Source organism: Chelonoidis abingdonii, chromosome 1, assembly GCF_003597395.2.
Source record: "Chelonoidis abingdonii isolate Lonesome George chromosome 1, CheloAbing_2.0, whole genome shotgun sequence".
In the NCBI taxonomy this organism is placed as follows: domain Eukaryota; kingdom Metazoa; phylum Chordata; order Testudines; family Testudinidae; genus Chelonoidis; species Chelonoidis abingdonii.
Window position 1 is genome coordinate 195226205 of NC_133769.1, and position 14939 is coordinate 195241143.

A 14939-nucleotide genomic window follows, 5' to 3' on the forward strand; every position below is an offset into this window, starting at 1 on the left:
ATCTTTAATTCCAGTCAATGCACTGAAGTTCCAAGATATTTACTAACATATGCAGAACATTACTGTTCTTTCATTTCTTATGGAAGTGTTTTATAACCTTCAGTTAATAAAAATCATATCAAAATTTGCTTTAAGACAAGAAATAGCCACTTTTTAAAAAGCATTTTCTTAAAAATAAAATCTATATTTACTAAATAAATCTCCAACTGTTTACATTTGTTCAGAGGCAATAAAGAAGATCACCCCATTCACAACTGCGCATGATCAGAAGCTTTAAAAAGCAGGGACAGCAAGTAATATTACTTTACCTCAGGGCATGCTGGAGAGACTATCCACTTACGTGATGTAGGTTGATGCTTGCCTTGTATCAGGGTAGAGTGTATTGCAGGGGGAAGGGAACTTTGTTGGTGGGGGAGAGGGAAGGATGATTCCTGGTGATGGGTGGGGTTAGTTGTCAGCTGCTGTCTTTATTATTCGTCCTTTGTAGCTTGTGTAAGAGGTGTCTGGAATGTGAAAATAAGTGCCTTTTTTGTTAATATTTTATAAATCTAATTAAATGTATCAAGTAAATTCATTCACAACCTTATTCAGAAAGGTAATTTTACAGATGTAACAGTATAGTATTCTTGTATGTGACTTCAGTGCACTTGATGGCTTTGTGTCATCCAGAAATTATACCAGGGAAGCACAGACTTGCTCACAATCATATGGAGGCAGCTCACACCCACGCTCCACCCTTTGTCTCATCTCTCCTTAGTTTCTGTGCATCTATAGTTATAATCATGATTTTGAAGTGTTTTGACTTTTAGACATTAATGATAAACCACAGCATAAGAGATCAATTATATTCAAATAAGAAGAATCAGACTTTGAGAAGGGTGGGCCCAGAACAAAATTGCAGATCTGTATACAACTCAGTTTTAGAGAATACAGAATCTGAATCGGCAGATGAATTTTGCACTTGGCACCTATCCCTACAATGGGTCAGATTAAAGTTCTAAAACAGTTCCAAACTTTTGGGTGTTTAAGATTTGGATGCTGGTCTAATCTTGGCAGCTCAGCTCCATCACAAATCAAATTGTGATCAACATTTATTTTGTGGTATAGATGAGTAATCTTGTTTTGCCTAATTTCAAACTCAAACATCATGGATTTAAATGTTCAGTTTACAATCTGGTATTAGTAGGGACTGTGGAAAGTTTTCAGAGAGGTGCACTGTGCAGGGGGAAAAGAAGAATGAAAACACAGTGTGCAAAATCCAGACCTAAATTCACCACTGTTTTAAGTGGACCACTCTATTGACAACATTCAATCAGTGTGCAAAACAAGGGTAATTTGCCTGCCAAGATGTGGGTATGCTAGGGAGCTGTTTAAATTCTCTTTCATGTTAGTTGCTTAAAAATGACCTTCAAAGGCTTTTAAAAATTGTTTTTTAATCTTTTTCTGGATTTTTTCCCTTGTATTTTACTTTAGAAATATCAGTTAAGAGAAGTGGTATGTACATGCCTCAGAGATGGTCAGTAGCCAAGGTGTATGAGACAGTGTTAAATTACAGCTGCATCCAAGGTGTGCTAGTTGTATCTTTACAAAGGTCAAAAGGAACAATGCAGCAACTCCTTGCGGAGAGCAGTGTAGTGTGTTTGGTGTCACATATACATAACATGCAATCTATTTGATCAAACACATAGGAAATAATGGATCTTTGGCAAGGTAAATTGCAATTGAGAGGGAAATTTAACCTATGGCTTAATCTAAAGGAATACTCCTAAATCAGATGCTTGCACCTACAGATTCAGTAACTGGTAGTATTTTATTTTCATGTCTACTTTTTCAAATAATTGCCCACTTACAGCAATCACTCTTTGGGGAAGAATTGTGAATAAGAATATGCAGTTCCAATATTAGTATCATAAAACAGTTTAAAATATATTTTGATGCTGATTTCCCTAGGGGCTACCTCCATTGTCATTCAAAAATTATTTATCCAGTGCTGTGATTTCACATCTTAACTATTGTAGATAGTTTGCAAAACACTTAGGGACCAGTTTTGACATGCATCAGATGAATGTATGGCTAAAGCCAGAAAATATAAGTCAATGTGAGATCGTTTTTCAGCAAGAGAAAGTACTGCTTCTTCACAGAATTAAATAGGGCTGATTTATGGAGTACAGCATGATGACACTTAGAACAATTGCAATACAGCCTAATGTTGTTAAGTTGCAATAACTCATTATATCAAGTTACCGTATATCAAACCATGTCAGATTCTAAGACAAACTATTCTAGATTCCCACAAAATGAAAGAAATTTTTATATAAAAAAGACATTCTAAGGTAGGTGGATGAAACACAAATATACTATAGCATTCAAAAGAGTACTGGCTGAATATCATCTTTGAGAAAAATGTGGATTCAGAACTGTCTTCTCATGCTCAAAGGAGGAGTATAAATTCTTTAAGAACCGCTATAGTTTAAACTGTGTGTGTTTTATTTAAATAATGAACAATACATGAAACAGTCTAATTTAACACTTAAGAAGGGCTTCAATTGTAGTCACAGTAACAATACAGCGACGGACTATTTGTCACTTTTTACAGATCCAGATCCAGATCCAGATACAAATAACTCTAAGGGACTTTGTAAACCTAGAAGTTTTAACTGTTGGAATACAATTGTCATGGTTAACAATTTGCACTTTGACACCATTCATACAGTATACAATAGTTTTTTTTAATCAGCAAAAACCTACTAATGTGACTCTAATGAACACTAGACAGGCATTACACTTAGTCTTGAAATGTTATTATGTGATAATAGGAAAAAATAGTTTTCGATAATTGTTGATATATAGATAAATAAATAACAGCGTCAGAAGATCTTATGATAGGATAGCCTGATTCTGCATCTTTTATTTGCAAGAGGAATCCTTAGCTATATGAAAAGTCCCACTGAAGGCAAGAGACAAGTTATAAAGTAGAACTTCAGAGTTATGGACACTTTGGGAATGGAGGTGGACTGTAACTCTGAAATGTTCATAACTCTGAACAAAGTGCGGTTTGAACTCCAGATCCAGCAGCTGACACTCCAGGCCAGGTTTCAGCAGCAGCTGTGTGTGTGTGTGCGCGCGCGCGCGCTCTGCTAGCTTCAGATGCATTGCGCTGGCAGCCCCAGTGTTTTGCAGTAAGTGGTGGTAGGATAAGAACAGTTCGCCCAGATCTGCCTACCTTTAAGATACCATACAGGCACAGTACAATAATTGGCGATTGTTGTTGTTTTCCTGGTCTCTGCTGCTCCCTGATTGTTTACTTCCAGTTTCACATGGCGTCCTGTTGACCAGTCAGTCTGTAACTCTGATGTTTGTATCTTTGAGGTTCTACTGTATGAATAAGGAGTAGATCTGGTTGGGAATTTTCTGACAAATGGGGTTTCATAAAGAAAATGTCCATTTGTGAAACCCAGAACATTTTACATAGTGTATTGGGTTTGAGAAAACTTTCACTGAACCATAGTCAGGGTCCCATCAGAAATGTTGCTCTGATAATTTTCTGCCAGTTTACCCAGTGGGCTGGTGGGTAGCCTGGACTTCTAGGGTCAGCAGGTCTAGGGCAGTGCTAGCATGTAGATTGCCCTGGGACCCTGACCCTGTGGCTTCCAGGGTCCCTGCTTCTGGATGAGCCTCCCACTGTGGACTACTATTCACTGATGACCAGCACAGAAACTAACTAGAATCATGACAATTTCACTCAGAAGGCACTAGGGTCCTGGAAACTATATTTCACATTGGATTTCCAATTTTCTTTTGGTTTTTAATTCCTGGTTTTGTTCCAAATCTGAATGAAACCAAATTTTGAAATGTCAAAGTGATAGGGACAGGTGCTCGGAAGGCCTTCGCCCTTAAGGGGGTGTCAGTAGGGGGACCCAGGCCCTCCCTGGACTTGGTTAATCCCCTTGGCTTTGTTTGGACTACCCCAGCAGGGGAATTCACCCAGGACTGAGCTGGCCCAGGAGGGTGAGCCATACCGTAGGAGGAGGCAGTTGCTGCAGAAAAGAGGAAGAGAGCTACCATGCTGTACATAGCCACCAGCATGTGCCTTGTGGTGAGTGGGCACCATTTAACCATACAGTGACCTTGGAACAATCATGGGGGGAGAGGGCAGGGAGATAGGAAATGGTCCAGGGAGGGCAGCTTTAAGCAGCCCTGGCTGTCAAATCACTGAGAGTCATCAGAGGGCCCTGGGGCAGCTCGGGCTTTCTTACCAACAAGCCCCCTGCAAGTCATGGACCTAAGACTCAATTACTAGATGATTTTACCCTACCAACCAACCCCTGAACAAGGACCTTCATACAGTCATATTGCATCTTTTTATGCTGTAATACAACACCACATTCTGGGGATTTTTTATATGCAAGCAAGCAACTGTGGATTGCCCAATTCTGCTGTATTCCCTCCAGAACTAGACTGCTATAAAAAGGAAGATTTGCTAAGATATATCAGACAAGCCATGCTCAGTGAACACAAAACAGATGTCATCTGCATGGGGCTACCTCAAGGCAGCAAGAATACACTGGGGTCTGGGAAACTATTTCAGCCTTGGGGTTAAGTAGTCTCTGCAGAGCAGCTCTGTAATCTGGGTGGAAAAAATATCTTCCACCAGCTCCTCATAAAGACACTCAGAACCCTGCTTGATATTGTGAGCAGTCTGGGTTGCTACCCCAGACAGTAGAGCATTTTCAAGGCATCATTATTTTTTATTATCATATAGTGAAACAGAAGTATAACAAAATGTACCCGAGTAATGGTAGTAGTAAGATTTGTTGGGAATTGTTGGTGGACTGGGCTTAATCAGATTACTCTAATTATAAAATCTTTTTAATTTATGTTAAAATCACTGAGAATGTCAAAGGTGCCTTTGTATGTGTGTCATTTTTGAAATAAAAACTAAACATATTTTAGTATCTCTGCTCAAAACTATCTCGTTAGTAATTCTGTATTGAAATTAACTTAATTAGTTCTCCTTTATGTAATCAGTTTTGATAATTAGATATTAAATTGTTATTCTACTCTGTCTGAAGCATTTACAGAATTACTTCTAGTCTTTACAAAGCTTTATATAACAATGTGGATAGCATTTCCTCTAATAAAACATTTCTATGAAGAATCAATACTCATCAAATTCGCCTTTGCCTTCTTTAGTAAATTTTAAATTACAAGCAATACATGTTTATTTATATTCTTAATTTTTAATATACTGGACTGTCATGTAATATAAGTAATTTTAGTTAGTTATTTTAATTACATGCATCTCTTCTCTCAACTGCACAAGAAAATACCTTATTAATTAGAGTCTACATAGTGCTATGGGCATATAAAGCACTATAAAATGCAAAAAAAAAAAAAATTCACAAACTCTCTGGCGGATACTAGCTAGTTACTTCTAACTTATTCAGCTAAAGACTCTGTGTATCATTCTTGGGAAAATGAGTCAAAACAACCTCTCTGGGTTTCAGCTAAATTCTGTTGTTTCTAGATTTAACTAACTTCAACTTCTCAGCATTAAAACTGCTCTCTCAATAGTTCTTAACTAATCTTAAACACATTCAATTAGTACACTAAAATTAGGGAAAACAATGGGCCAACCCTAGGCAGTAACCTTGAGAAATACGGGATCACGAACACCCTTCCCACTCCCTACCTCTTGGCTGCAAGGCATGTTAGGGAGAGCATGTGTGCCTGTGGATGTATGCCTAGTACTCTTTTCCCCTACACAACTGGGCAGGATGGGAATAGAAAGATAGGGAATAGATGGGAATTTGGTTCCATTCCCAACATGCCAGCCAGCAGAACTGAGCTGACATAGGGCAGTACAATAGTGATCTGAAATAATTTGAAGTCAACAGAGAAGGAGTTGTGACACCTCAAACACTGTTATTCTCCTGGGGCTAGCATAGCAACAAAGTGCTTATTATACAGAGCTAGCAGTAAACGTACAATATAGTCCATTTTATAAGATTTACTCTTCAAAGTATTGCATTATCTTACCTTTGAAATCCAGAACATTATATAATGCCTGACTCATTATTAATATGCACATTTTCATATATTTTAAAGAAGGAACCAATATGATCACCTAGTCTGAAATCTTGCATAAAATAAGCCATAGAATTTGCACATTTTTTTCATCAAGCCCTTAACTTCTGTTGGATCCAGAGCATATATTTTAGAAAGACATCCAATCTTGAGTTAAAGACTTCAAGCAACAGAAAAATCCACCACATCCCTAGGTAATTTATACCATGGTAATTATCTCCACTGTTTTGAGAGTCTTATTCATACAAAACCTAATTTATAATAGGAAAACACAACAGTGCAAGTTACCTATAAGTAACTTGCACTGTTGTGTTTTCCTATTATAAATACACACACTATCCCCATCTATCTGAAAATGCACAGAATAGTTACCTCCAGTTCAGACATGCTGCTAGCACAGTTGCTATAGGGGGAAAGCTATTGGGATTGTGCTTGTATTTTTGAATATTGAATAGAGCTGATGTTGACGAGCACCTTGCAGTTTTTCAAACAAATCTGGAAAATTTCCCAGACTCTACACATGTGCAATAAAAATCCCTTTATAGATCAGTGAGAACAATTCATCCAGCTGGGGATGTCTCCATCCGCAAGTGATTTTTCACAATTCTTTGCTGATTTGAGCCAAATACACACACACACACACACACACACACACACATACATCAAGGGCACTGAGGCATCCGATTTTTAAAAGCTAATTGAGTGCAAAAACCAGATCCATGGCATTGATGGTATCAAAGTCAGATGAGATCTAATCCTTAGAGATGCTGAATGCAAGCAAATCAAGAATCAGTCCTACAAACTCTTATGATTTTCTAATGATTGGCAGCTGCCCTTTTCTAGCACAAATGGATGAAAATGTGTGCTTTCCTTTAATTATTGCTCTTTTTTTGGCCTTGAAAACAGAGTTATGGAGTTAAGATCAACACAAAGTCAAAACTCCATACTTTGGATAGCACATAATTCTCATTATATATGATGTCAACTGCCTTTTTAAGAAAGATCACTGAAAATTGCTGCAGTAATGAAACCATAAATCCATCTGAACATGTTTTTTCACTTAGAACACTATTAATTTATTGGTATTACTATGCAAAGACATGAATCCTGATTCCTTCAAACCTGGAACTTTAATTTTAGCAATAAATTTCCTGTTCCTGGGGATTGACCTTTTATGATAGTTCTGAAAAATTGTGGAAACAAGTATTATACGAAATATTATCATATTCAACCAACAAAACACACTTAGTATGGATCAGAACTGTGTTATTGGATATTTGTCTGGATAAAATTGAAGTATTAAACAGGTCATTCATCTGAATATATATGATAGGTTTTGTAAATGTTTCTTTTTTGGATTATACACCTATTTGTTTCAATAATTTAATCCACCAGTGTCTCACAGCAGATATTTATATTTGAGGTGAAAAATACTTCATGAAGTCTGCATACTTCTATTTACTTCAAAATTTCACATGAGAATACCTTAAAATGTAATAAGATATTTTGAACTTTTTTTTGTCAAATTTCCTAGATTTTTTTCTTTGCCTATGTGCTCCATCTGAGTGTAGGCATGTTATTACTCTTTTTGGAGTCTCTAGAAAAGGTGATAAGTAGGCCAAAGAGATCAGTATCTAATGATAGGGATCACTCACCCCAAAAAATGGAAATATTACTAGTTCTACAGCTGGTTGGAAAATATTGCATTTCAAAATTTTAGATGAAAAAAGAGACATTTTCCAAGAAAAATTTTCACAAAAAATGTGGAACATTGTTGTATCCCTATTCTTGCTATGCACTCAAGGACTCACATAGATAATCTTATATCATCTGTCTTGTAGAAAGCTGTGTTTTTTTAATACGTTAGTTTAGGTCAGGGTTGTAGAGCTTTTAATTTGGAAGATTGTGTTAATTTTTGAGTTTCCTAACACAAATCTTTCCTACTCAATGAAGGTGATATTTTGATGCAATGCCCTTCTGTTCATAACTTTTACTCATAACTTACCACCTTTGTGGTTTGATTAATATTTACTTGTTATATAAAGGAGTGAAAAAGGGTATTCTCTTCAGAATGTTCTAAACTATCTAGCAGAATGAGCCTGAAAGACCAAAAATAATATAATCCTATGCTATTTCTAAAGTAATTTTACTGGGTTGGAATTCATGCTATCTTAGTCTGCTTTGAGATCAGTAGGAAGGTATTTCCATGATGAAATTTCTGTGGGTATCAAGGAAGATCCTTCACTGATGCCAGCGGTTGACAGGTCTGACAAAAATTATGATTCTCAACCTGACTTATTGGCCATCTGGCATTTACTTTGAGTGCATCTTCAGCACTGGAAGCATTATTACAGAAAAAAAAACTGCTTAGTGCAGATAGTGCTGAATGTCTCATTTACAACAGTGAGTCTGAATGATGTTGACAGATTATACTCTCTAAAATGTAATTTGCAAGGCAGTCACTATGACTAAATGTACTTGGAGTGGGTGGACCAATCTTTCTGGAGCTTCCATGGCTGATGCCTCTTTCCCTGGCTAGCTAACAGTTAAAAACTGAAACACTTGTGTTCAGTTATGTATGTTTTACTGATAATCAGTGATCCAGGTGCGAAATAAAAGTCTCTTATTTTGGCATGGTTTGGAAACAGAATTCAGCTGAGACAGAAAACAAATAGTTCATACACAATTCTTCTTCACATTAAATAAATGGTTCTAAATGCTGATGAGACTGAACCGTCTGTACCCAGGCTACCTAAATTAAGTGCTAGTCCATCACAAGGAACAGCTTCTGTTCACACACAACTTAATTCATCAGAAATACCTTTACTTTGATGATGCTTGTGTAATCTAAAAGAAATCAAAACACAGGTGTTGGAACTTTGGATATGACATCTGCCACTACAGACCTCTTCTTCCTAAATCAAGAACTATTTTGTTTTTTATTTAAGCCCCTTTCTGCACTTTTTCCAGTTACAATGAGAAAGACAGGAGAAAAGAATGCAGTATCGGATTTTCTTCTCCTCTTCATTTTCATACTACCTTAGCTCAGTTCTAACTCTGCTGCTTTGCTCTTGTCTTTGACAATATATTTCCCAAATCTGCAAATTCTTCATACCAGCACACTCCTCCTCTCATTCTTCCCAAATATATTGATCTATCTGTTGCAGTGTCCTTCTGCTGATGTCCCCCCAACCCTTGCATCCTTCCCGTCTTCTTTGCATCTCTTCTCTCTAGAATTCCCAGTTCATCTCTAAGAAATGTACCTTGATCAATGATCTTTCATTTCATGTGCTGTCCCCCATCTTCCGTTGAAGCCTGGCTCTCTCCTGATGAATATATACATACTCCTTTGGAGACTCATCCCTTATTTTCTCCATATAACTGGGAGCCAAGCTGATGGTGTTGGATACTCCCACGGTCACTTTGATCATTTCCAAACTCTTCCTCCTTTCTTTTCTATTTTGCTCTCCTTTCCTTTTTCCGTCCAATAAGCCATTATATAATGTTTATTGGATCCCCTCTTCCTGTTTATCATGACTGATGTTTTTCTTTGTTTCTTTCTCCAGAGTCACCTACCTCACCATGATTCACTTTCAGCACAGGTGAACAGTCTGAATTTATGGATTTCCTCTTCCTTTCTCCGACCTCTTCCTTGGAGCGACAACTTAGGAACAACTCCAGTTACTCCTTTAAGCTGGCTGTCATTAAATAGTTTCTGATTTCCCTTACTTTATGGTGGGGATGCAAAGGTATCTTTAACTCTTTTTTAAGCAAATGCATTTGACACTCTTGTTTGCATTTTGTTAGTCCGTTTACACTGGCCACCGCAAATTCCCCTTCCTTTTTTTTCAGTGCTTCCATTCTCACAATAAACTGACAACCCAACCTTCTATGTTCTGCGTGTAACTTTATATATCCTTTTAAAGTCCAAGAAGAAAGTGCTTTGTAGGAAGGCATTGATTGAAACTAAACTGAAATTGTTAGTTTTGTTACATTCCTTGATATTCCAAGAGATGGAGAGGCTATTGTTATGATTATAAATTTTTCCACTTAAAAAAATGTAGTGGCTACTACAACAAGCATGGGAGAGAGGTACATTAACCACATAAAATGTTCTTCAGTCTTCCACTGAACTCATGTTAATGGCACTGGCCTTTTAATTCAAACAGTGGAGACTCATACATTTTGATCCAAAGATCCTGGATTCAGCTCTCACTGGATAAGATATCAATTTTAAGGTGTCATTCCAAATTACATAGTCTTATATATTTGAAATGCAGTTTTTAAATATTGTGATACAGCATGGCCAGAGGGAAGCATAAGAGTGTTAGCAGGGGGCCTTATTCCCTGCCAAGGGAGGAAGGTTTGCTTTGGATTAACTAGAACAGCTGTGGCCAATTAGAGCACCTGACTCCAGTTAGAGCACCTGACTCCAAGAGCACCTGACTTCAGTTAGAGCACCTGACTCCAGTCATGGGATATAAACCCCTGCTTCAGTCAGACAGGGGTGGTAGTTGAAGGAGAAAGGTTGGATTGGAGCAGAGTGCAGATTGCAGAAGAGAAGAGTTTGTCCAGAGAGAAAATAGAAGGTTTGGAGGAGTGCTGCGGTGGATTGGAAAGCCCACAGAAACCCTAGGTAAGGGGCACCAGGCTTGTATAGAAGAGAGGCGAGAAGCCCTTCACAAGCTGACGGGTATGAGAGGGAAGTAACCCAGGGGAAGAAACCGCTAGTCAGTGTGTTTCACCACAACCCCAGGGCCCTGGGTTGGGACCTGGAGTAGAGGGCGGCCCAGGTCCCTCCCTCTCCACTCCCCTCCTCCAAGGACACTAGGGGAGTGATTATTAGAACTGGTTCAGAGGCAAGCAATATCGCCCTGAACCTACCCCAGAGAAGAGAGAAAGCGCGAGACCCAGCAGAACAATACCGGCAATTTGCCACACGTGGTGTCAGGGGTGGATCTGCGCTGGGGACATAGTCCAGGGGAGACATAACCCTCCCACCCTAAGATGGACGACGTGGTCAAGGCCCTTATACATGCCACCGGTCGCGGCCCAGCAGGAGGCTACCAGGGTCCAGGCAACTGCCCCAACAAGAGGCGACTAGATTGCAGCAAGAGACTAATCAGCTGCTGCTGAGTCAGGCTGCTCAGGACCGAGCCCTGCTGAGAGACCTAATAAGCCAGATGAAGACCCTTATGGAACAGAATCACCACGGGGAAGGGACCCGGACCATACGGGCTAGCCATTACTTACAAAAAATGACCAGGAGAGATGATGTGAAGCATACCTCCTGGCTTTTGAGAGAACAGCCCTGCGGGAGGCCTGCCCCGAGAACAATGGTCTGGTATCCTTGCCCCATTCCTATGTGGGAAGCCCCCAGAAGGTCTATTACGATATGTCTGCAGAAGCTGCAGCAAACTATTCCCAGCTAAAGGCAGAGATCCTGGCCAGGTTCGGAGTGACAACGGCACTACAAGCCCAGAGGTTCCATGAATGGCGATATATGGAGGACAAGACACCCCCGAACGCAGTTGTTTGACTTGATCCACCTGACCCGGAAATGGCTGCGCCCTGAAGCCCATAGCTCTGAGGAGATGATGGATGGTACTAATATTGGACCGGTATATGCGGGGGTTACCACCAGGACTCAGGACTTGGGTGGTCAGAATGACCCCTCTACCTATGATGAGTTGGTCTCCCTCGTGGAAAGACAACTGGCAGCCCGCGAACTGTTCCAGACTCCAAGCGGGGAGACACGGCAACCCAGGAAGACAACCCCAAACCAAGCCCCGGACTGTCGAGAACTCTAGAAAAACTATAACCGGGAGGAACGACAGTGAGGAATGGCTCGAGCCAGAAAGGGACCTGGGGTTTGGAAGAGTGGTGGGGGCCTGGCCAACTAGCCCCAGGCAGGGGGTGATAACCGGAACTGAGGGACGATGGTGTTATGAATGTGGGGAATTGGGGCATATAGCAGCCCAATGTCCCAACAAGGAGTGCCTATGCAGTGTAATCTGGGGAGTTATGGGGAGCAATGTGGCCTGATCAACCTGGTAGGGGTTACATTGACCTCACATGGATTTACCAGACCAGTAAAAATGAATGGTATAAAAACCATAGCATTAATAGATTCGGGGAGTGCTGTCACGTTGGTCTCGGGAAAGTTGGTGGGAACAGACCAACTAACTCGGGCCAAAAGCACAGGGGTAACATGCGTACATGGCACCGTGAATTTTTACCCTACAATTCCAGTACGGATTGAAATCCAGGGGAATACCACCAGAGTTTTCTGCAGGAGTAGTCCCCAAGCTCCCTTATCCTGTTTTGATTGGGAGAGACTTCCCTGGGTTTGAGAACTTACTGACCCCGATAGAGCAGGAGAGGGTAGCAACCCCCAGGTTGAGACAGAGGCAACTAAAGATAGCCTCGCCCCAATGTTTGCTGAATTTGCTCCAGAATTGTTCTCATCCCCTGGAAAACCCCGCAGGGCTAGGCGAGAACGAAGGGCGGCTAAAAAGTTAGGGACCAGGATTCTGGCAGCTAATCAAAAGACTTCCCTTGTGGGTAGGCGAACCCAGCCCAGGAGACAAGGAGAAGGTTCGGGTCACGGAGGACTCAGAGGAGGTTCCTGGCCCAAGTGGGAGCACCCCAGGGGAAGAGTTGAAATAGGCCCCCTGGAATTAGGTCAGTTCAGCACTGCACGTGAGACCTTTGGCAGGACCAGGCCGAAGATCCATTATATGCAAACGTGAGGGAGGAGGTAGTGGAAGTAAATGGAGTGCCTGTAGAAGGAAAAGTCAAAGGCCCAAGGCCATATTACGTGCTCAAACGTGATCTGTTGTACAGAATAGAGCAAATACGAGGGGAAGAAGTAGAGCAACTCCTAGTCCCACGGAAACACATAAGGGCCGTACTAGAGTTAGCTCACAGTCATTTATTTGGGGGACATCTAGGGGTAGACAAGACGCTGGATAGAATACTAAAGAAGGTTTTATTGGCCAGGAATACGAGCAGAAGTCCAGCGTTATTGTGCCTCCTGCCCTGAATGCCAGCTGCATAGCCCCCGACCTCACTTGCGGCCCCACTAGTACCTTTACCTATTATTGATGTCCCGTTCGAGAGGATAGCTATGGACATAGTGGGCCCACTAGAAAAGTCGGCACGGGGCCACCGAAACGTACTAGTCATCCTTGACTATGCCACACGATATCCAGAGGCCATCCCTTTAAGAAACCCCACGTCTAAGGCAATAGCTAAAGAACTACTACAGGTTTTCGCCAGAGTGGGCATCCCTAAGGAGATCCTGACAGACCAGGGAACCCCGTTTACGTCAAAAACTAATGAAAGACTTATGTGCCCTGCTCCGTATACAAGCCATTCGGACCTCCGTCTACCATCCACAAACAGACGGACTAGTCGAAAGATTCAATCGAACCCTCAAAAGTATGATCCGGAAGGTGGTAGCACAGGATGGAAAGGACTGGGACACTCTTTTGCCGTATCTAATGTTCGCTATACGGGAAGTTCCCCAGGCGTCACGGGTTTTTCTCCCTTTGAACTCTTATATGGACGCCACCCACGCGGGATATTGGATATCGCCAAGGAGGATTGGGAGGAACAACCCAACCCAGGAAAGAATATTATTGAGCATGTGACACAGATGCGAGAGCGGATAACTCGAGTAACCCGATAGTACGGGAGCATTTAGAAAAAGCACAAGAGGCACAGCGGACATACTACAACCGTCGGGCGAAAATGCGAAGATTTCAGCCGGGGGAACGGGTGATGGTGTTAGTGCCGACCACAGAAAGCAAACTCCTAGCCAGTTGGCACGGACCATATGAGATAGTGGAAGCCATTGGAGAAGTGAATTATAAGGTTAGACAACCAGACCGCCGGAAGCCAGAGCAAATATACACATCAACTTACTGAAGCCCTGGCATGACAGAGAGACGTGTCTGGTCACTCGAGGAGCTCTACCTCAGGCAGACGGCCCGCAGGAGCAGGTAAAGATATCTCCTGACTTAACCCCAGAACAACGGATGGAAGTCATTGAAATGATCCACCGGAACCAGGACGTATTTTGTACCCAACCAGGTCGAACGGCACTAGTCCAACATCATATTGTCACCAGCCCCGGAGTAAGGGTGACGATAAGACCATATCGAATACCGGAAGCTAAAAGGGAAGAAATTAGGATGGAAGTGCGAAAGATGCTGGAACTCGGGGTCATTGAAGAATCCCACAGCCAGTGGTCCAGTCCGATCGTACTAGTCCCAAGCCTGATGGCACCCTGAGGTTTTGTAACGACTTCCGGAAATTAAATGAAGTATCCCACTTCGATGCCTACCCGATACCACGCATTGACGAGCTGGTTGATCAGTTAGGCAAGGCCAAATACCTAACCACCCTAGATCTGACCAAAGGATATTGGCAAATACCCCTGGCCAAGGATGCCCAGGGAAAAGACTGCTTTTTCTACACCCGATGGCCTGTTCCAGTACACTGTCCTCCCTTTCGGACTCCATGGGGCCCCTGCCACATTCCAAAGACTGATGGATAAGTTATTACGACCCATGCCAACTATGCCGCCGCCTATCTAGACGACATAGTTATACATAGCCCTGATTGGGAGACACACCTGGACAAAGTGGAAGCAGTGCTGGACGCTTTGCGAAAGGCTGGTCTCACCGCTAATCCTCTGAAATGCGTGATAGGACTAGCTGAGGCCAAATACCTCGGGCATGTCGTAGGGAGAGGGGTGGTGAAGCCCAATGGAACAAGGTGGAGGCAATACAAGATTGGCCTCGACCAATCCGCAAGAAGCAGGTCAGAGCATTTTTGGGTATAGT